General features: G+C 39.9%; 1 protein-coding gene across 2 annotated transcripts in view; it reads left to right on the top strand.

The window, feature by feature from the left end:
- SOCS6 (suppressor of cytokine signaling 6) overlaps positions 1–23,006 on the top strand; it is a 49,708-nt gene that overhangs the window by 5,599 nt on the left and 21,103 nt on the right. Inside the window, exon 1 of one of the 2 annotated variants that reach the window (XM_032152075.2) lies at positions 822–842. The exons of the other annotated variant lie outside the window; for it this stretch is intronic. The gene's annotated coding sequence lies outside the window, so the exon portion shown is untranslated. Of the gene's footprint in view, positions 1–821; positions 843–23,006 lie in introns of those variants that run through there. 2 annotated transcript variants of the gene reach the window in all.

The raw sequence follows: 23,006 nt of genomic DNA, 5'->3' as shown, positions 1-23,006 counted from the left end.
GGAGCAGAATTATGGAGGTTTCTCAGGGGCAAGTCCTGGCACAAAACTTGGGATGTGTGCGGTAGTGTGTGTGCCAACTTAACGTTCAGTTGGCATGTGAAATTGGGGTTCGCATCCCCACTGTTTGGAATGAAGGGCCAGGTGGGAATATGTGGCAGGACTCAGTCTTCCGGTAGCAAAATAAATAATGTTGAATTCATTTCAGCAAATGTTTCTGCAACGTCTGTCCGGATAAGGCAACATGCACTGTGCATGAGGACAGAGAACACAGTAATGACAGAAATAACGTGAATTACACACACTGAACGTCTCCCAGAGACATTTTAAATTTACTGTGTTCCTTGGGATAAAGATACATTTGGAATCAAACAAAAGTCAACGTTCTACTTCAAGATAGAATATCTGACATCTTCTCAACCACAGAAGGTAGCAATTTATCTTGACTTTTTTTAACCAACTACCACAACATTAAATCCATTTAGCTTACTTGAATGAATGAATCTTAAGTGGAATATTTAATGCTGTGGACAGTCAGCCTTACTTAAAACACGAATGGCATTGCTCACCAGGTTTCACAAAAACCGGAAAAAAAGTCTGTAATACTTTTCCGTGGGCTTTCTAATTTCTCCTCCTAGTGGGTTTTGTGCACGCGTGGATGTGGTAAGGTCTAGGATCCATTCAGCTCTAAATTAAATATGTGGTCTTAACCCTTTGGTTCCAACACCCTCCCTAAGCCTGCCTTGGTGCCTTAGAGGAACCTGGTTCGTGGACAGTGGATTTGATAAGGATTCCTAGAAGAACTTCTATCTGGAGTTTGGCCAGGGCTTTCCCCTTCTGCCTGGGTAAGAATCAGCCAGGTATTCACCCGAATCTATAGTTTTTTAGAACTCCATTCAGCATCTCTTTTGAAACACTGTTTCTCTCTTACCTTTATCGTTATCTTTTAAATTGCCCTCTAAATTGGTAATCTTGCCCCTTTCTCTTCAGCAGGGCCTCCCACCAAGGGCACATCCTGGGGTCATCCCATGACCCCCTCTCTTGGTGGGGCCCCCCCGCAGGGAGTGGCAGGGAAGGAATTTGAGAGCCATTGACTGGGCGTAGGGTGGAAAATGGTGCTGTACTGACTGGGTGTCTAGTCATTTTGCCTTCCAATGTTTTTCTTCATTCTTGCATTAGAACTGGAAAAGGTGTTTTTTTTTTAATGGCCCTTTTTTTTTAGGAAACAGAAAGCAAGTATCTTTTTCGTTTTTCCTCTGTCACCCAGGGTGGAGTGCAGTGGTGCAATCATGGCTCACTGCAGCCTTGAACTCCTGGGCTCGAGTGATCCACCTCCCTCAGCCTCCTGAGTAGCTTGGACTACAGACATGTGCCACCACACCTGGCTGATTGTTTTTTGGAGAGGTGGGGTCTTGCTATGTTGCCGAGGCTGGTCTCAAACTCTAGGCCTCAAGATCCTCTCACCTCAGCCTCCCAAAGCCCTGGGATTACAGGCATGAACCACCGCACCCAGCCTGCAAGTGTTGTCTTAAGCCTTGTGTAACTACACTCCTCAGAGAAAAATCTTGCTAGTTTTCTCCATTGTGGCCAGTTTTCAGGAAACTTTGGGGTTATTGATCATATCTTTTATTTTGCTCATAGAGATGTGATCTTATTTAAAAGTCCAAACATATAGATGGTCCCGAATTTTGGACTTTTTGACTTTTCATTGGAGCAAAAACGATACACATTCAATATGCACCTCTACTTACATCCAGATAAACCCACTGTGAGTTTTGACTTTAAGATTTAATTTTCAATTTATCATGGGCTTATTGGGACTCAATTATTGTTATTCTCTTAAAAATATGCACTTATGACCTCTTCCGCTTCTGGAAATTATATTTACATCTGTGGTGCCGAAGTACTTTTGTAAAATTATTCATTTTACAAGGGAGAAATTCCTAATACTAGTATATGTCATAAAAAGGAGAAACTTTCTCATATGGCTAGATTGATAGAAATAATTGTTCAGCTGTTAAAAGAGGAACAACGTAAGACGTGTTTGATATTGTTTTGAAGTGAAATTGTCATTAATGTTTTTATGGGTAACTTATTATGCTGTTTGGCGTGTTGGTTTAGCTAATAAGTCGTGATGGCTTTAGGACTGAGGACACAGTTTACTTAAACTGATTTCAGGTCTTTACCCACCCATACAAACATTACATTTTACTTAGTTGGGGCAGTTGTTTTTAGGTGGCCGTTGGTCTTGATGTTTCGAGAACAAACATACTTAGATAAAGTCACGTAAGATTTCAGTTCTCACCTTGCACACTCTGGACATGTTGGGGCATCCATTTACCCGCTCTGTCACGTTGAACACGTTCTGTATGCCCTCTGAGTCTTATTCCTCATCTGGGGCTAAAGTGGGGACAATAATTTATCTCACAAAGTTATAATGAATATGTATTTATGGTAAAATCCAAACTCTTGTTTTGTTTTGAGACGGGGATCTCGCTCTGGTTGCCCAGGCTGGAGTGCAGTGGCACGGTTAGGACTCACTGCAGCCTCGACCTCCCAGGCTCAAGCGATCTTACTCCTCAGCACCCCCTCCGCTAGTAGCTGGGACCACAAGTGCACGCCACCATGCCCAGCTGATTTTTTTTTTATTTTTTGTAGAGATGGGGTCTCCTTATGTTGCCCAGTTGGTCTTGAAATCATGGGCTCAAGTGATCCTCGCACCTTTGCCTCCCAAAGCGTTGGGATTGCAGGCATGAGCCACCGTGCCCAGCCAAAAATCCAAACTCTTCCGCATCGACTATAACATTTCTGCCTAGTTCTGAAACGTGTTTTCATTTCTCCCTAGTTCTCATCTTGAACAACCGTCTCTGCCTTACCAGGGTTCTGCCCTAGCCTTTCTGTTCCTCAACAATCTGAGCTGCTTCCTGCTCCGCCGCCTTTGACACAGTAGTTCTGTTTGCCTACAGTGTCCTTCGGTGGCTCCTGTGGTTGGTTCATTCTCAGACCTTAATGCCAGTGGCACCACTTCAGAGCATCACCACCTCAGAGCATCACCACCTCAGAGAAGACTTCCTTGACTACCTCACAGCTCCTTCAGTAATCCCAAGTAATTGACTTGTATGGTTCCTTCATAACCTCTATTATTGTCTATAATTACTTTGTTTACTTGTTTCTGCTGTTCCCCCTCCCGCCAATCAATAAGTTCTATGAGGACAGAATGTCTACTGTGGTCCTTCTCTTCTGTGTCCCTGACACATCCCAGGGGGCCTGGCCACTGAGTAGGAGGGGTGTGGGTATACAGAAAATACTTGCAGTTTTCATTTTGTTATCTACACCTTAAAGGCAGAGACGTGCTGTGTACGTGTTAGAAAGTTGTTGGTGTTTCATATCGTTTGTCCTTTTCTGAGCTGGTCTGCTTGCCTGGCTGAGTAAATCGTAGCACTAATAAAACCAAAGTTCTTATCATTACATGGCCCCAACAGCCCCACGGAGAGAGAACTGTCACTGCCTGTAGAGCTATGATGTGTGTCTGAGTGACTCGAGTACCAGACTGACTCGCAGTGTAGACGCCCAGATCTCTTTCACTTCTGAAAGTATAGTCATGTAGTGTGTAGAAAGTCACCATTCCAAAATGCATTTCCCCTGCTTACATAGCTTAGTAAAGTGAATCCTCAGTTATCTGAAACCTCCTGGTATCCTCAGTTTTCTGGTGTAGAATTAAGCCAGAAGGAAAAACTCCTTTGGAATTAGAAAAGCCAGAGACTTAGAAGCCTTCCATGCTAACTAAGGAAGATAGTCTGTCATGGGGATGCAGATCTAGGCTTGAATTTCAGCACTTCAATTTTATAGGGTAGATTAAAAAAAAAAAAGTGTTTGTTCCTTTACATACATGATAATGATGATGTTTCTCTCAGAGCTGTTGAGATAATGGAGTGAGATAGCCAAGCGTGGTGGCTCACACCTGTAATCCCAGCACTTCGGGGGGCCGAGGCGGGCGGATGAGGAGGTCAGGAGTTCAAGACCAGCCTGGCCAACATAGTGAAACCCCGTCTCTACTAAAAATACAAAAATTAGCTGGGCATGGTGGCACGCACCTGTAGTCCCAGCTACTCGGGAGGCTGAGGCAGGAGAATCGCTTGAACCTGGGAGGTGGAGGTTGTGGTGAGCCGAGATTGTGCCACTGCATTCCACCCTGGGCAACAGAGCGAGACTCCGTTTAAAAAAAAAAAAAGAAAGAAAGAAAATGGACTGAGATAATGCATGTTAGTGTATTAATTAAGTGCCTGAAATATAACAAGTGCTAATACTTTAACACTAGTATTCTACTCCTTTATCCGACTGCTTTTGACTAGTCAGATTATGTTTTAAAGTAATAGTAATAATTCCTATTTAAAGTAATTATTACTATTAATATTATTACTATTCTTTTCTGTGTCCCTGACACATCCCAGGGGGCCTGGCCACTGAGTAGGAGTCCGTTTTTCTTGTCAGTTTTTTTTTGTTGTTGTTCTTTGGAGGGGAGTTCCCTCAATTTTTCTTTTATTGGATGTTTACTTTTTGGCTGTGGGAGTTTTTTTTTGTTTGTTTGTTTGTTTTTTTGAGACGGAGTCTCGCTCTGTCACCCAGGCTGGAGTGCAGTGGCGCAATCTCGGCTCACTGCAAGCTCCGCCTCCCGGGTTCACGCCATTCTCCTGCCTCAGCCTCCCGAGTAGCTGGGACTACAGGCGCCCGCCACCACGCCCGGCTAATTTTTTGTATTTTTAGTAGAGACGGGGTTTCACCGTGGTCTCGATCTCCTGACCTCGTGATCTGCCCGCCTCGGCCTCCCAAAGTGCTGGGATTACAAGCGTGAGCCACCGTGCCCGGCCTGGGAGTTTTGTTTTTTAACTGTTCTCCTCATCCCCTCTTTTATAATATATAATAATGGTAATAATTCGTATTTAAAGTAATTATTACTATTAATTTAAAACATAATCTGACTAGTCAAAAGTAGTATTCGATTAATCAGCCACACCTGTGTTAGACTTGCGTGTTTTTGTTAAGGAAGCCTAATGTGGGAAAAGGGTTTGAGAGCAAAGGAGCAAGAGAAATGGAAATGAAAGCAGTAAGTGAATGGGCGTCTTCAGAAGGATTGCTAGTGCAAGCTGCTAGACTGGTAAGGATTTCAGGTGGTCACAGTGTTAGTAGCATTGCCTGACTTGGCTGTGGGGTCACTGCAGTTCATTGGTGGGAGACCGAGAACAAAAAAGATGCCGCACTTGCCTTCTCTGCAGAGCCTTCTACTCTGATTACGTTTGTTCTGATATTGTTTTATCACTCCTAACAGCCAACACACTAAAATACTTTCTTAAAATTATTAAAAGGGCATCACACTTGGAGACGGGGGAATGATGATTATCTTATTTTCCATAGCATCGGACTCTTGAGTATAGAGAAGAAAAGAAAGAAGACAGGATATATCTGAAGGCCTGGGAGGCAGGCAGTAATCTAAACATCAGTAAGTCCTAATGGTGTCATTATGCCATCCCGAAATTTTCCAGCAGATAAATTTGGTCATCTGGAGAGGCATCCATTTATATACAGCAGTTTGTGACAGTCTGAGATTATACTTAATATACACACTGTGCCTAAAATACCTTTTTGAAGACAGGAATGTATGGCTCCTATTAGATAAGATTTCCATCAAAAACAATTTCACTAGTTCAGTGTTAATCTTTAGGCAAGGTATTTTTACTCAGTGCTCTGGGTAGCCGATTATTTGGTGCTGTTTACGGTGGCACTTAAAATGATTTTTGTGGTACACATTGTTCTGACCATATTAATAATATACTAGATGGTTGAAGCAGCTGGGTTAGCATGCTTTTAAAGTCAGATGAATTCTTACTGGTAGATTTTTACTGTGTCTATATGTTACTTGTTTAAAGTTTGTTGTGATGTTTATAATAATGGTGTTTGTTTTTAAAGCTTAATTTTGGTTTTCAGTAACATATTACCATCCCTCAGACAATAGTCATTTTTATTTGTTGACATTGCTTTTAAAGTTAAAAAAAAAAAGTGACATATTTAGGAAATAACATTATTGCCAAATATCACAGACTGGCAGATAATGTAAGCAAATACCAATGCAGAGAATTACAGTAGGATTTTAGTGATTTTATACATTTGCAGCAGAATTACTGCATTTTAGTGCCAGAAGGAACTGCTCTGATTATAGATTATCTTCGTCCTTGCACAGATGAGGAAATTGGGTCTAAGCAGGGTGTCATCTGCCCAGAGTCACACACCACATTAGTAGTCGATTTCAGAATGGACTCTGGTGTATGCAGCCCTTCTTGCTGTTGATGCTTAAGGTTTTAATTTAATCCTGGGAACTGGGGAATTTGGATTCGTGTCTTCCTGGAGGATGTTACAGTTGAGCTGGCTCTTGCAGGGTGACGTGTGTTTGATTGGAGAAAGATACAGAAGGCAGGGACAGTATCTAAAACAGGGCGAATCACAGGAGCCTCTACCGTCAACTTAGAAATTATTTTCTCCTTCCCAAGTGGGGTTCCTTGTTTTCTGTTCCTTAGTTTACCGCCTTGATATGATGAAGCTCATCCTCCTAGTGACTTCCTGGGAAAGGTGATAGGGAAGATGATACTGTTTTGTTTTGAGCCTTGTGTGTCAGAAAATATCTGTGTTCTAAGTATTTGGTGTATGCCTGGCTGTGTATAAAATTTTAGGTTAATATTCTAGTTCAGATCAAATAACTTATTTGGCAGTGACAAATTAACTCTGAAATCTCAGTGCGTGAATAGAGGTCTGTGTCTTGCTTTCACAAAGTCTGCGGTGGGTGCCGCCTCCCTTGGCCTCTTCCTTTGGGTCCAGTCTGCTTTCACCTACAGTTCCTGTCTGTTGTCCCCATGGCGGATGTAGGTGTATCTGCAGGTCGCACGCTGGTGACCATAGGCCAGAACCAGGCCTAGTCCCTGCAAGAATGCCAGACACGTGCAAGGGCACAAGGAGAGTCACTGAACTGTCAGTGGGGGTCATAGCCGTAAGTGTGTTTCCTCTTGGAATTTTGCAGGCATTGCTCCGTTGTCGTCCGGTTTTCAGTGTTACTGTTAAGTCACATGCCGCCAGTTTCCCAGGCAGTTGTAAGCCATTTCTTTTCCCCCTAGAAGCTTTTAGGGGACTTTTGTGTTATTGCCTAAATACTAACATTTTACCGTGGTGGGTCTGGTGATTGTTCTTTTCTACTTTGGATGTACTGAGCATTCCACAGAGCTTTTCAGTCTATAAACTTGTGTTTTTCAGTTCTAAGAAAACTATTAAAATGACTTTTATAATTTCTTCCCTTTCATTTTCTCATTTTCTTTTTTTTTCTGTCTTAAGCTCTTCTTCATTGGACATAGGAACTCCTAAATCCATCTACTTATTTTCTTAGCTTTTTTCTCCATTTTTCTTGTCAGTTTTTTTTTTTGTTGTTGTTGTTCTTTGGAGGGGAGTTCCCTCAATTTTTCTTTTATGGGATGTTTACTTTTTGGCTGTGGGAGTTTTGTTTTCTAACTGTTCTCCTCACCCCCTCTTTTTTAAACAAATAGCATCCGCCTCTCGGTTCAGATTTGTGAAACCTTTTCTCAGGCTGGTTTTTCGTTGTCTTCCTTTCCAGCAGTCTCAGATTTCGGTTTACTCCAGTTTGTTTTAGCCACTTAACACTGTTGTCATCTGCCATAATTCGCTTTGTGATTTTCTTCGTTCCTGTGGTTTTTTGGGGGGGAATGATGGAGATAAAGAAGTGTATGTTTAATCAGGAGGATTTTTTTTTCCTTGTTTTAAACAGTTTTTGTTTATTTTGCTAGCGTCAATGAATATTAAACCCTTCGTTTTTGGGGAAAACCAGATCTATTTTTTTCTTTAAATAAAGGTAGTGTTTTCAGTTAGTGCTCTCATGAAGCCACATCTGTGTCACTGAGTTCAATTAACTTAGTTGATGAAATGCCTGCTGATCTGTAGTGGGTGGTAACATAATTATTTTAATTTGGACTATTTTAAAAGCATCAAGAGATCGCATCTTTGGGAACCCACAATAAATGGTTACTTTTGGCAGTCAGATTATCGTTTTATAATGCAAGTAATCTTTTCATTTTGTAATTTTTTTTTTTTTTTTTGAGACGGAGTCTCACGCTGTCGCCCAGGCTGGCGTGCAGCAGCGCAGTCTCGTCTCACTGCACGCTCCGCCTCCCGGGTTCACGCCATTCTCCTGCCTCAGCCTCCCGAGTAGCTGGGACTACAGGCGCCTGCCACCATGCCCGGCTAATTTTTTGTATTTTTAGTAGAGATGGAGTTTCACCGTGTTAGCCAGGATGGTCTTGATTTCCTGTCCTCGTGATCCACCCACCTCGGCCCCCCAAAGTGTTGGGATTACAGGCGTGAGCCACCGCACCCGGCCAGGATTTTTATATTATTGCTTAATAGGGATATATTATTAAATTGAATAATTATTGCTTTCTGAGATTCCCTTCAGCTCTAATGATCAATGAATGAAGTTTATGTTGGCTCTTAATGTACATTTAATAACAAATTTCATGTGGATTACTTTTTGTTCCCCAAATCTGCTATTTAAAACTCCATTCTTCATTTGGATTTACTTCAGAAATGGGGAAAAGATTATTTTAACTGAAAACTCAAATTCTCTACTGCAAATTGAATGACAAAAATCTTTTATGTTCTATGTGAAAGCATTTGAATAATGGACAAATTGCTCTTTAGAGCTTTTGTGTTGATCTGAAGGCTCTGAGAGCAGTCATAACAGTTGTGTTACTTTTCAATTAGTTTTACATGCATGTTGCCTTTCACAAGTTAGATATTTTTGCTTTAGTAGTTCATTACATTTAAGATATTTTAACATATAAACAAATTACTTTTAATCTTGAAAAAAATAAAAAAGCAATGAAGAAACTATTAAAACACTTTGCTACAGTACAGAATAAAAACAAAACATCTTTGTTCATAATTTGTCAAATTCTGAAAGAATCTTACCTACTTGGTAGTTTATAATTCATGAGGTCATTCTTTTTCATAGACAATTAATGTGGTGAGATTTTTAGGGAATTTGCTATATTTTTAGTTAAAATAATTTTGTTTACATTAAAATGTTAAATAACTGTTTTTTAATTTGTCGTCAGTTATGATCATATATAGGTGAATGGTATTAAAAGAACAATATATATGATAGTATTTTACATTTATCATTCTGGAGGTCAGGATGTATTACATATATATATTATATCAGAAAGTATTACAATAGCTGTTTCTAAGCCACCAAATGTAATTATACCTTAGCCAATAAGGTTGCAGATGTGGACATCATTAAGGATCTTACTAGTAGTAAGTCGGGGTGCTGTCTTTTCAGTGTGCAAATGATTTCCATTGTCAATGTTGCTCAGGTCTCCACTGATTTAGAGTTAAGATACCTATATTAATTTGTTGAAAAGTGTCACAGTTATTTCATGGGAGACTCAGGCCTGATACACACAGTGGTGAAGATAAAAGGCTGATTTATTTCTTGTGATGTGTTTCCAACACCAACAACCACTTCTTCAGCGTGAAAACCGAGTGTCCAGGCTGGGTGCGGTGGCTCACGCCTGTAATCCCAACACTTTGGGAGGCCGAGGTGGGTGGATCACTTGAGGTCAGGAGTTCGAGACCAGCCTGACCAATATGGCAAAACCCTGTGTCTACTAAAAATACAAAAATTAGCCAGGCACGGTGGCACATGCTGTAATCCCAGCTACTTGGGAGGCTGGAAGGAGAATCACTTGAACCCAGGAGATGGAGGTTGCAGCGAGCCAAGATCATGCCATTGCACTCCAGCCTGGGCAACAGGAGTGACACTCCATCTTAAACAGAAAAAAAGAAAACCGAGTGTCCAACATTTCAGTTAATTCAGACCCTACCCAGAGTAAGTACAGTCCCCACAGGCAACGGGGCTGAGTCCCATAAGACTGCCCTGTCCTCAGATACCAGTCGCAAGTCCCAGGCCTCTCATACTTCTGACCGACTGGCTACAAATCAGGGGTTCCCACTACCTCCTCAGATTAGATAATTTGCTGGGATAAAACCCAGGAAGACATTATTATTCAGGGCACAACTCAGCAACAGCCCAGTAGAAGAGGTGCACGGAGCAAGCACGGGGGGACATGGAGCTTCTGTGCCCTCCTAGGGTAGCCTCCAGCCCAGCTCGCCCTTGTGTGCACAAGGTCCCTGAATCTTGTAGTTAGAGTTTCTGTAGAACTCAATCTCTAATCCTTTCATTTTCTCTTCATTTCTCTTCAGGATAGGGACTGGGGGTCGAGGCTGAAAGTTCCACACTCTAGGCACTGGGTCTGTGGGTGACCAGCCCCATCCTGAGGCCATCTAGGAGGGCTACTTTTAATCACAGCATTAGCATTAACAGTTGTGATTGAAAGGGGCTTGTTTTGAACAATAAAAAACATTCCTATCTCAGGAAATCCCAAAGGTAGAGGAACTGTGCCAGGAACTAGGGACTGAGATGAAATATTTTTTATATCACATTTCTTTGAATTGGTTAAGTGCAAATAAGACAACAAAAAATAATATAACCATTTATATAACATTTGTGTTAGGTATTACAAATTATCTAGAGATGATTTAAAGTATGGGGAGGATATACACAGGTTATATGCAAATAATATGACATTTTATATAAGGGACTTGAGCATTCATAGCTTTTGTTATTGGTGGGGGTCCTGGAGCCAATCCCCCATGAATACCGAGGGATGACTGTATATGTATAAAGACAGTGATGAATTGGTGTATATGTGTACTACTTTTTAAATGCAACTTGTTAAAATCTGAATTAAAATCTTAAGGAGAGGTGTGCAGTCATTTAATCAATTCTTTCTTTATTTATTTTTTTCATTGAGACTTAGTCTCTTACCCAAGCTGGAGTGCAGTGGCATGATCTCGACTCACTGCAACCTCTGCCTCCTGGGTTCAGGTGATTCTCCTGCCTCAGCCTCCCAAGTAGCTGGGATTACAGGCACCCACCACCACACCTGGTTAGTTTTTGTATTTTTTTTAGTGGAGACAAAGTTTCACCACGTTGGCCAGGCTAGTCTCGAATGCCTGACCTCAAGTGATCTGCCCGCCTCAGCCTCCCAAAGTGCTGGGATTACAGGCATGAGCCACTGTGCCCAGCCTCATTAATCAATTCTTATAAGCCAGCACAAATAGCATTTTTACATGAATGCTATTTACGAATATTTGTTTCATATTCAGTTTAATAATTGAATAAGAATGCATTGAACACAATTACAGTGAAGGATGCTTAGAAATGCTCATGGGAAAGTTGTTCATTGCTGGTTAGATATCTGAGTCTGTACATATTTTTATTTTCATTGAGTCAGATGCTTTTAGAACTGGACATGATTTAGAGATTATCACTTATTTTATATGGAGATTCACTCAGTATCCCCCTGTAGACTTAAGCTAGTGCTACCCCATATTTTTGTGTCAATAGCCTATAAAGTAGGAGTGAATCACTTGAAAATTTATTAGAACTTTTGCTGTAAATATAAATTTATTCTTAATTTAAGTTTAAATTATTTGGCGACTTTAAGTTCATTTTTCTTAATTTGGCTATATTTAACTTTTTTTAATCTACCTGTGTAGCCATGCAGTGTTCCTATTGCATTTAAATCAGAGCTTATTGTGGTAAGAGCTAAGGGCCCTGAAAGAAGTCAAAGCAACTGTATTCTATTTATTATGTAAATGTAATTCTGTTTTTATGTAGTTGTAAATATTTATTATGTTTGAATGTAGTTGCCGAGAAGTGTAAAATGTCTGAGATTTTTGCCTTCAACACAAGCTCAAAGGCAGGCTCAGCAGTTAGCCTGCTACAGTTTCATGGATGCTGGCAGAAGACATAAGACTCTTGGGTCAGAGAGAAAGGACCTTATTACAGTAGTAGCCAGAGTGTCAGCATCTGTCCCAGTTTGCTGAGACATGTTGAGAATGGAATGGGGCAGGAGAAGGAAAGCAAGGAAACTAATTAGGAGGTATTGCTATAATGCAGGAGAAAGAGGACAGTAGCTTGGACTAGTATAGTGGCAAAAAGTAGTTGGATTCTGCATATGTTTTGGAGGTAGCTGAAATTGGGATTCATGACATACTGGATGAGGAATGAGAGAAAGAAAGGAGCCAAGGGTGATTCTGAATGTTGTGACCTGATCATTGGAAGAATGTGGAGTAGCCAGAAATGGAAGTAGGATAGAGAAGATTTAAACCTGCAGGTGGGGCGGGTGTGGGGGTGGGGTGGGAAAGAGCCCGAGTTTAGTTTTGAACTTGTGAAGTTTCAGATATCTGCAAGACATCAAAGTGGCAGTGTCCTGAAGGGAGCTGAATGTAACTAGTCTGTAAATGAAGAGAGAGAATTTGGGAGTGTAGGGCACATCAATGCTATACGGTGTCATGAGCATGAGTGAAATCACAGATGGAGAAGAGGGGACCAAAGTCTTGAGTGTTGGGGCACTCCCGTTAAGACTCCAGAGGGAAACTAGCAAAGGAGTCAGACTGAGGGACCTTGAGAGTGTGGTGTGCTTAGCAAAGAGATAAAATTATATTAAAGGAAAAGGAGTGGTCAGTGGTCACACAGTGCCTCTAAGATTAGGACTGAGAACTCATGCTAGACGAGAGCTGCTCTGTGCGATGATTGGTAGAGAAGGCTTTGGTATGGGTGTCAGAGAAGATTGGAGAGGAATCGTGGGCATCAGTAGACACAATTCTCCTAAGGCATTTTGCCGCAAAGGGAATCAGAGAGATGGGGCTGCAGCTGGTGAGGAAGGTGGGGTCCCCACAAGTTTGTTTATATATGAGAAATAACATTTTCAGGAATGATCCAGTGGAGTGGGGAAATTGTTGGGAGATTAAGTGTGCCAGCTGACGGTGGGGGCCCTTGAGCAAGATAGCAGGATGGAGTAGATGGAAACATGGTGCTGAGTGGGTAGATGGGGGCCGAGTCCAAGGTCTTCTGATGTCGTTCCTTTTCTTGGTGAAACAGGAAGTTGGGCCATCTGCTGCGATATTAAATGAGGGAGTGTTCCAGGGGTAATGGGAGTGTTCCGGGGTGGAGAAAAGAGAGGGAAGGTGTGAAATGGTAGGCAGGGAAGGAGAAGAATGGACCAGGGAAAAGTAGTTTGATTTCCAGATAGCATTAAGGACCCACCTGCGGGCCATGGCCTTGACTACAAAGTGAGACCCATCAGACCAGTTCTCTTTTTCTCCAGCCTTATTTAGCTCTATGGGTGCAGTCATGACATAAGTGGAGTTGAATTTACTAATACGGTTTTACCAAGAGAGTTTTTCAGGAGAGTAGAGGAAGGGAATAGAAGTATACACAAGGCAATGATTACAGTGATGAATTGTGGAATATCAGCTGAGTAAGGGAAGAGGGTCTTGAAAAGCTGGTAGGCTTATCATTCTTGTCATTTAGACTTTGAATATTCAAGGCCAGTTCCTAACTGTATATATATACACACCAGTATAAGAAAAAATTTAAGTCAGATTTGCAAAAAGTTATTTTGAGCAGGTAAAGAGGAGGAGGCTGTCTAGGTTCTACCAAAGCCAAAGAATAATAGTAAAAACAAAAAGCTACAAAAAAACCCAATAGTCTCATCTTTTGATTTATTTTTTGTTTGGCAGTCATGGTGTAACTGAAAGCCAAGAAAAGGCCCTGCATTTTTAATGGATTTACTCAACCATTTCCTTTAAAAAAGTAAGAACAAACAAGCTCACAGGTTTTATTCTTATAAAAACACTGCATGTTCATTATAGATTGTTTTGAAAATAATGTTTACAAAAATTCTGCCATCCAGTTAACAGTTCTGCTGTACTTTGTAGTCCAGTTTTCCTCCCTATTCTTTCTATGTAATTGAACCACATACATATAATTTTGTTTCCTGTGTTTTTGCACTTAACAAACGAACAATATGAATTTTCCCCTCATGTTATTTATAACTCTGTATAAATATCAATTTCAGTGGTTCTCTAAAGTTCCATTGTGTAAATGTGCCAGGATTTTGTTTACTCATACTGTTGGAAATTAGGATGTTTACAATTTTTTTTTGAATTTAAATTTACTTTTTGTCATAAATAATGATCCAGGGAATATTTTTATGTTTTTTTCTTTAAGATTTATAAAAACAGCATTATTGGGTCAAGGAGTATGGTTATTTTTCAGTTGCATATTGCCAAATTAATTTTTATGACTGTATTAAGATCCTTCAGCTGGGCGCAGTGGCTCACACCTGTAATCCCAGCACTTTGGGAGGCTGAGGCAGGTGGATCATCTGAGGTCAGGAGCTTGACACCAGCCTGGCCAACATGGTGAAATCCATGTCTATTAAAAATACAAAAATTAGATGGGAGTGGTGGCATGTGCTTGTATTTCCAGCTACAGGAGGCTGAGGCAGGAGAATCACTTGAACCTGTGAAGCACAGGTTGCTGTGAGCTGAGATTGCACTATTGCACTCCAGCCTGGGTGACAGACTGAGACTCTCAAAAAAAAAAAATAATAAATTTTTTAAAAAAGACACTTTCAGGCAATCAATACAACCATTTAGAAAAATCTTTGCTGATTTGACTTTTGGAAAATCATAGTGTTAATAGTTTAATTTGTATATCTCTGATTCTTGTGAGGGTTAATATTTTTCCGTAAATGTGTTGAGTGAATTGGTTGTATGTGTGGAAAAATGTAAATCCTTACCTACCTCACGCATAAATCAGTACTAGATTAATCAAGGACTTAAATATGAAAACCAAAACTTCTTTACAGCAAATACAGGAGGACATATGATCTCAATGTCAGATGAATTTTTTAAGACAATAGAAAGGGCAAATAATAAAGGTAAACTGATAAATTTGACTAAAATAAAATGGAGAAACTTCTGATCCTCAGGTACTAGAAAAAGAATAAAAAGTCAAGATACAAGGTCAATGCAACAGTAAAGAAAAAAGAGAAAAGACACAGGATGATCTGTATGAACTGATACAGAATGATTTCTAGGAGTCTGAAGTTTTCCTGCTGTGTGTTAAATTTTTTTGTTCTCTGTATTTAGCCACACACTTTAATCATCACTTTCCCTCAATCGGGGAAAAAAAAACTTCGTTTAAAAGCCAACCCATCTTACATTCCCACCAGCAGTGTATAAGGTTTCTGGTTTCTCTGCATCCCTGCCTTTGTCATGATATTGTCATGATAGTGGTTGTGCAGTAGTATCTTTTTGTGGCTTTAATTTACATTTTGAATGACTAATACTATTAAGCACCTTTTCGTGTGCTTATTAGCCATTTGTGTGTTGTCTTTGGTCAAAGGTCTGTTCACATCTTTTGCTCATTTAAAAAATTAGGTTTTATTTATATCTTGTTATAATCTCTTGTCAGTTATGATACACAGATATTCTAGCCTGTGGCTTAGAAGATATGATACACAGATATTTTCTTCTAGCCTGTGGCTTGTCTTTCTTTTAATGGTTTGTTTTGAAACACAAACATTTTTATATTTTAGTTATTAAATTTTAACGATATTTAACTTAGCAGAGTTTTTCTCTTATATATTGTGCTTTTGGTATTGTGTCCAAGAACTCTTTGTCCAAACTAGAGTCACAAAGTTTTTTTAAAGAAGTTTTATAGTTTCATGGCTGAGCGCAGTGTCTCAACGCCTGTAATCGCAGCACTTTGGGATGCCGAGGCGGGCGGATCTGAAGGTCAGGAGTTCGAGACCAGTCTGGCCAACATAGTGAAACCCAGTCTCCACTAAGAAAATACAAAAATTTGCCGGGCATGGTGGCATGCACCTGTAATCCCAGCTAGTTGGGAGGCTGACGCAGGAGAATTGTTTGAAGCCGGGAGGCGGAGGTTGCGGTGAGCTGAGATTGTGCCTCTGTACTCCAGCCTGAGCAACAGAGCAAGACTCCGTCTCAAAAAAAAAAAAAAGTTTTATAGTTTTAATTCATACATTTCGGTATATGATCCATTTTGACTTAATTCTTACCTATGGTGTGAACTAAGGGTTTACATTTTTGTTTTTAGTTATTCAGTTGTCCCAGCACCTTTTGTCAAGAAGACTTTCCTCATTGACTCGTCTTGGGACTTTTCTTGAAAATCAATCGACTATAAATGTAAGGATTTATTTCCAGACTCCTTTATTCTGTGATGTGTGTGCCAGTCTCTATGTCAGCAGCACACTGTCTTGATTCCTAGTTTTGTAAGCACTTTCGAAATTGGATAGTGTAACTTTGTTCTTTTTCAAAATTGCATTTCAATATGAATTTTAGGAATGTTGTATCAATATAAAAAAGAGCTTACTGAGCTTTTGATAGGGATTGTTTGAATCTATAGATCAATTTTGGAAGAATTGCCATATTAATAATATTGAATCTTCCAGTTCAAAAACATGGAATCTCTAATTATTTAGAATCTCTATATTCTCTTAGCCGTGTTTTGTAGTTTTGACTGTATGAATCTTGTACTACGTGTGTTAAATTTATTCCTCAGTAATTTTATATTTTGTGAACAGAATTGTTTCCTTAATTCACTTTTGGTGTGCTAGTAGTTTTATTGTTGCTAGGTTTGTAGGCTCGTAGGGGGGGGGTGTGTGTGTGTTGTGTGAGTTCCTTCGGTTTTTTTACGTATAAGATTTTGTCAGCTGGCCAGGCGTGGGGGCTTATGCCTATAATCTCAGCACTTTGGGAGGCCAAGGCTGGAGGATCGCTTGAGCCTGGGAGTTCAAGACCAGCCTGGGAAACAGGGAGACCCTGTCTCTATTAAAAGTTAGCTAAGTGTGGTGGCATGCATCTGTAGTCCAAGCTCCTTGGAAGGCTGAGGCAAGAAGATTGGTTGAGCTCAGGAGGTCGAGGCCGCAGTGAGCTGTGATCATGCCACTGCACCCCAGCCTGGTGACAGAGTAACATCCTATCACAAAAAAGCAGCCGAAGTGAGTGGATCATGAGGTCAGGAGATCAAGACCATCCTGGCCAACATGGTGAAACCCTGTCTGTACTAAAAATACAAAAAATTAGCTGGGTGTGGTTGTGTGTGCTTGTAATCCCAGCTGCTGGGGAGGCTGAGGCAGGAGAATCTCTTGAACCTGGGAGGCAGAGATTGCAGTGAGCTGAGATTGTGCCATTGCACTCCAGCCTGGTGACAGAGTGAGACTCCATCTCAAAAAAAAAAAAAAAAAGCCAAAAACTAAGATTGTGTCAACTATGAATAAAGATGGTAATAAAACCATCTTTAAATCTTTAAATCTTAAAAATAAATCTTCCTTTCCAATTTGTATACATTTTTTTCTTGTTCCACTGGCTCAAACCTTGAGTACAGTGTTGAGTAGAGGGGATGAGCGCAAATGTCCTTGTCTTGCCCCCAGTCTTAGTGGCAAAGCATTCAGCCCTTCAGCATTAAGTATGATGTTAGCTGTAGGTTTTTCATAGTTGCCCTTAATTAGTTTGAGCAAGTTTCCTTCTATTCTTAGCTTATAAAAAGTTTTTATCATAAGTAGGTGTTGTCAATGCCTTTCTGCAACTATTAAGATGATCATGTGTGTTTTTTTTCCGTCTTTATTAGTATGCTGTAGTGCATCAATTGGTTATTGATGTTAAACCAACCTGGATAAATCTCATTTGGTCAAAGTATATGCTTTTTATATGTTGCTGAATTCAGTTTGCTGATGTTTTGTTAAGAAGTTTTGGCCAAGCATGGTGGCTTACGCCTGTAATCCCAACACTTTGGGAGGTCTAGGCAGGAGGACTGTTTGAGCCCAGAAGTTCTAGAGCAGCTTGGGCAACATAGGGAGACTCCATCTTTACAAAAAATAAAAAATTAGCCAGGCGTGCTGGTGCGTGCCTGTAGTCCCAGCTATTTGGGAGGCCAAGATGGGAGGATCACTTGAGCCTGAAGATGGAGGCTGCAGCGAGCCATGATTGCACCATTGCACTCCAGCCTGGGCAACAGAATGAGACCCTGTCTCTAAAAATAATAAAGAATTTTTCGGCCGGGTATGGTAACCCATGCCTGTAATCCCAGCACTTTGGGAGGCTGTGGGCGGATCACCTGAGGTCGGGAGTTCAAGACCAGCCTGACCAACACGGTGAAACCCTTTCTCTACTAAAAATACAAAATTAGCCGGGCATGGTGGTGCATGCCTATAATCCCAGCTACTCCGGAGGCTGAGGCAGAAGAATTGCTTGAAGCTGGGAGGTGGAGGTTGCAGTGAGCTGAGATCGCGCCATTGCACTCCAGCCTGGTGACAGAGTGAGACTCCGTTTCCAAAAAAAAAAAAAAGAATTTTTCTATCAGTGTTCATGATGGATATTGATTTGTAGTTTTCTTGTGTTGTCTTTGGCTTTGTTATCAGGGTGATACTGGCCTCACAGAATGGCTTGTGAAGCGTTCCTTTCTTCTCTATTAGCTGAAAGAGTTTGTGAAGATTTGTATTAATTGTTTAAATCTTTAGTGGAATTTACCAATGAAGCCACCCGAGCCTGACCTTTCTTTATAGGAAGGTTTTTAATTATCAATTCATTCTTTACTCGTTATAGGTCTATTTAGATTCTCTGTTTCCTTTTGAGTCAGATTTGGTAATTTGTGTCTTTCTAGGATTTTGTCCATTTTCTCTTAAGTTTTCTAATTTGTTGGTAGAAGGTGATTTATAGTATTCCCATATAATCCTTTAAATTTCCATAGGCTTGATAGTGATAGCTTCTCTTTCATTTCTGATTTTGCTAATTTATGTCTTCTCTCTTAATTTCTTTGTCAGTCTAGCCTAAAGCTTTGTCTGTTTTTTATCTTTTCAAATGACCCACTTTTGGTTTTATTTGTTTTTTCCCTCTTGTTTTTCTGTTTTCTATTTTATTAATTTCTACTCTAACATTTACTATTTTATTCTGCTTTCATTGGGTTTAGTTATTTTCTAATTTCTTAAGGGTGAAAGCTTAGGTTATTGATTTGAGACCTTTTTTGATATAGGCATTTAAAGCTGTGCATTTTTTCCTAAGCACTACTTTAGCCACATCCCTTAAATTTGTGTATGTTTTGTTTTCATTCTGTTCAAAATATTTCTTAACTTGTTCTTGTGATTTTTAGTCTTTGGCCCATTGGTTATTTAGAAGTGTTTTGTTTCATTTAGAAATATTTGGTGTTTTTCCAGATTTATTTCTGTTGTAGATATATCATTAATTTACTTCCACTGTGGTCAGAGAACATACTTGGTATACTTATAGTATCAGTCTTTTTAAATTTATTGAGGCTTTTGGAGACAGCCTTGCTCTGTCACCGAGACTGGAGTGCAGTGGCGTAATCATGGACAAGGCGCAGCCTCAACACTCCTGGGCTCAAGTGATCCTCCTGCCTCAGCTTCCCATGTAGCTGGGGCTACAGGCATGCGCCACCATACTGGCTAATTTTTTTTTTAAATTTTTTGCAACAACTAGGTCTCACTGTGCTGCCCAGGCTGGTTTTGAATTCCTGGACTCATGTGATCCTCCTGCCTTTGCCTCCCAAAGTTCTGGTATTACAGGTGTGAGCCACTACACCTGGCTATTGAGGCTTGTTTTGGTCTATCAGGAAAAATGAAACCTTGAAAAAATATTAATTAGGTCAACTTAGTTGATAGTGTTGAAGTATTATATACCTTGCTATTTCATCTTTATTTGTTCCATCATTTATGAAATTGGCTTTTTGAAATCTTCAAGTATTATTGTTGAATTGTCTGTGTCTCCTTTCAGTTCTCTCAGGCTTTGCTTTATGTATTTTGGGGTTTTATTAAGTGCATATGTGTTTACAATTGCTGTGTCTTCATTATGTATTGACCCTTTTATAATTTTGAAATGCCCCTTTTTGCCCCTAGTAATACTAAAAGTCTATTTTGTCTGATATTAATATAGCTATTCTAGCTCCCATGATTATTATTTACATGGAAACTTTTTCCTGTCCTTTTTAAGTGGTTTGTGTCTTTCTGTGTTAGGGGAGTCTGTTGTAGCCAGCACATAGTTATTTCTTTTTTAAAAAATATTTAGTCTGACAATTTCTACTTTTTGAGTAGAGTGACATCAGCAAACTTTTTCTGTAAGGGTCAGATTGTAAATGTGTTCGGCTTTGCATGCTTTATGGCCTCTTAACAATGCAACTTTGTTGCAGTGAGAAAGCAGCCATAAAAGATATGTAACAAAGTAGGAGTGGCTTTATTCCAAACTTTTATTTATGAACATTGAAATTTGAATTTCATATAATTTCCGTGTGTCACTTTTTTGTTTTTTTATCATTAAATAATAAAAAAAATTTTTTTTAGCTTATGAAATACACAAAAAGGATGATGCGCTGAATTTTGCCTGTGAACTAAAGTTTGCTGACTCCTGGAGTAAGGGTTTATTAGTCCATTCACACTTAATGTGATTATTGATTCCATTGGATTTATGTTCGTCATTTTGCTATTCTTTTTAAAATTTATTTTTATTTGTTCCTCTGTTACTGCATTATTTTGTGTTAAGTGCATATTTTTTGGTGTGCCAATTTAATTCCTCTGTTGATGTTTTATTTTTTAAATAATATTGTCTAAGTAATTTTATTCATGATTGCTCCACAAATCACTCCATGTATCTTTACTTACCACAATCTACTTCAAAATAATGCTGCCTTAATACTGATAAAATACAGACACTTGGCTTCATGTCTCCTTTTCCTCCCCTAACTTGATGCCTTTATTTTTGTTTTTATTTTTGAGACAGAGTCTCACTGTATTGCCTAGGCTAGAGTGCAGTGACATGATCTCAGCTCACTGCAACTTCCGCCCCCAGGTTCAAGCGATTCTCCTACCTTGGCCTCCTGATTAGCTGGGATGACAGGCATGTGCCACCTTGCCTGGCTAATTGTTTTTTATTTTCAGTAGAGACAGGAGTTCACCATGTTGGCCAGGCTGGTCTCGAACTCCTGACCTCAAGTGATCCTCCTGCCTCAGCCTCCCAGAATGCTGGGATTACAGGCGTGAGCCACCACGCCCAGCCTGTGCTATTATTTACGTAAATTACTACATGTTGTATGTTATAACCTCAACAGTACTGTTAACAGTTATACAATCTCATGCCCTTTGAAGAAGAGAAGAAATGAAAAAAATAAATTTATAGTATTTTAAATTGACGTACACACTTACCATTTCCAGTCATCACTAAATGTGATGAATTCAAAGTACTGAAATGGTTGCTATTGACAGTTTAGTCCAGCTTCATAGTTACTTTTGGGGAAGGAGATTTATTGGCCTCCTCATTCCTTTTTTTAAAATAATAGTTTTTGTAAATGATTTTTTTTTTTTTTTGAGACAGGGTCTCACTCTGTTAACAGCCCAGGCTGGAGTGCAGTGGTGCAGTCACAGGTCACTGCAGCCTTGACCTTCCTTTCCAGGCTTAGGTGATCCTCCCACCTCAGCCTCTTTAGTAGCTGGGAGTATAGGTATTTGTCACCATGCCTGGCTAATTTTCTAATTTTTTGTGGGTTTTTTTTTTTTTTTTGGTAGAGACAGGATCTTCCTGTGTTGCCCAGGCTGGTCTTGAACTCCTGGGCTCAAGCAGTCTGCACACCTCGGCCTCCCAAAATGCTAGGATTATAGGCGTGAGCCAGCTGACCACCTCATTCCATCATGCCAGAAGTGAATCCCCTAGGTATATACTGCTTTTGTCCCCATTTTCACATGAGGAGACTGAGACACGGATGTCTAAGGTCATTAGGAAATAGTAGTCACAACGTGGACTCTCATCTCCCGTCTCCTGTCTGTGCTTTTAATCATGAGGTTCTGTAGTGCTATGCTTGATGTTAATTGAGTGCACATTCAAGTAACATGGCAGTTTCTGAATTATGCACCAAGGGTTCAGCACTTGTATCCATTACTTGGTAACTTCTTTTGTGACTTTGGGCAAATTATTAAGCTAAGGTTCAGTTTGCTCTTCTATAAAACAGAGATAAAAATAGTGTCTTCCAAGTAGAGCTCTTGTGAGGATTCAAGAAGATAAACATAACATTTGTTAGTGCATAACCTCCATGTGAGTGGCGGTTGGAGCAGCAGCAGAAGTAACAGCCTTGGTAATAGGAAGCCTTCCCTCATTCCTCCTGGTCTGAGTTAGGTGTGGCTCTGAGTGTTGATGGCATTCTGAAATATGTTTCTCTTAGAGCACTTCTCACAGTCTTCTGCAGATGTTCCCCAATGTATTCTACACTAGAATCTAAGATCCTAGAAGGTAATGAGTTCATCTTTCATCCTTGTGTTTTTGCTATTGCTTGAAGAGGGAAGCAAAAGCCTGAAATGAGGTACTTGGAATGAGGCAAGGCATGAGGCTAATACTTTGCTTCAAGAGATTAAAAGCGAGGAACAATTGGAACAGTTTGGGAAGGCTTATGGGAGATGGATTAAGGAAAGTTGTTTATACCTTTGGCCCTGAGAGCATCACGGTCCTGCTTTTCATGATACCAAGTAACTGAAACACAGAGACAGGGCTTTTTACTTAGAGTGCCTTATTTTACCTTAAATTGTACCTGAACACTTGATGGGGTGGAGTGGTCATTTTGTAGTAATGTAAAATCGGCTCGACGGTTACAGAAAAGTCTAATACAGAAAATAAAAGTCAACTTCCTGATCCCTTTTCCTGTTCACTAGAGATGTAATCACTGTTACGTGTATATTCTTTGAAACATTCACTATGCATTTTAGGCATATAAATATATATACAAATGAGATGATCTTTGCATTTAGTTTTATAGCTTCTTTCCCCAATAATGTGTAGTGGACATCTCGCTTTATCTCTACAACATTCCCTTGTATTGATTATCATTTATTAAACTAGTCTGATGATTTTTTATGGTTATTGTTGCCTCCTGACATTTAGGTTCCACATTTTTGCCAAAATGAATTATGTAGTAAATGTTTCATGTAGGGAAGTGAGCTCTAAAATCAGTTGTGTGATTT

The sequence above is a fragment of the Hylobates moloch genome, unplaced genomic scaffold, assembly GCF_009828535.3.
Source record: "Hylobates moloch isolate HMO894 unplaced genomic scaffold, HMol_V3 SCAFFOLD_5, whole genome shotgun sequence".
NCBI classification, from domain to species: Eukaryota; Metazoa; Chordata; class Mammalia; order Primates; family Hylobatidae; genus Hylobates; species Hylobates moloch.
Note: the sequence above shows the minus strand (reverse complement) of the source record. Positions and strands in the feature narration are given on the sequence as shown.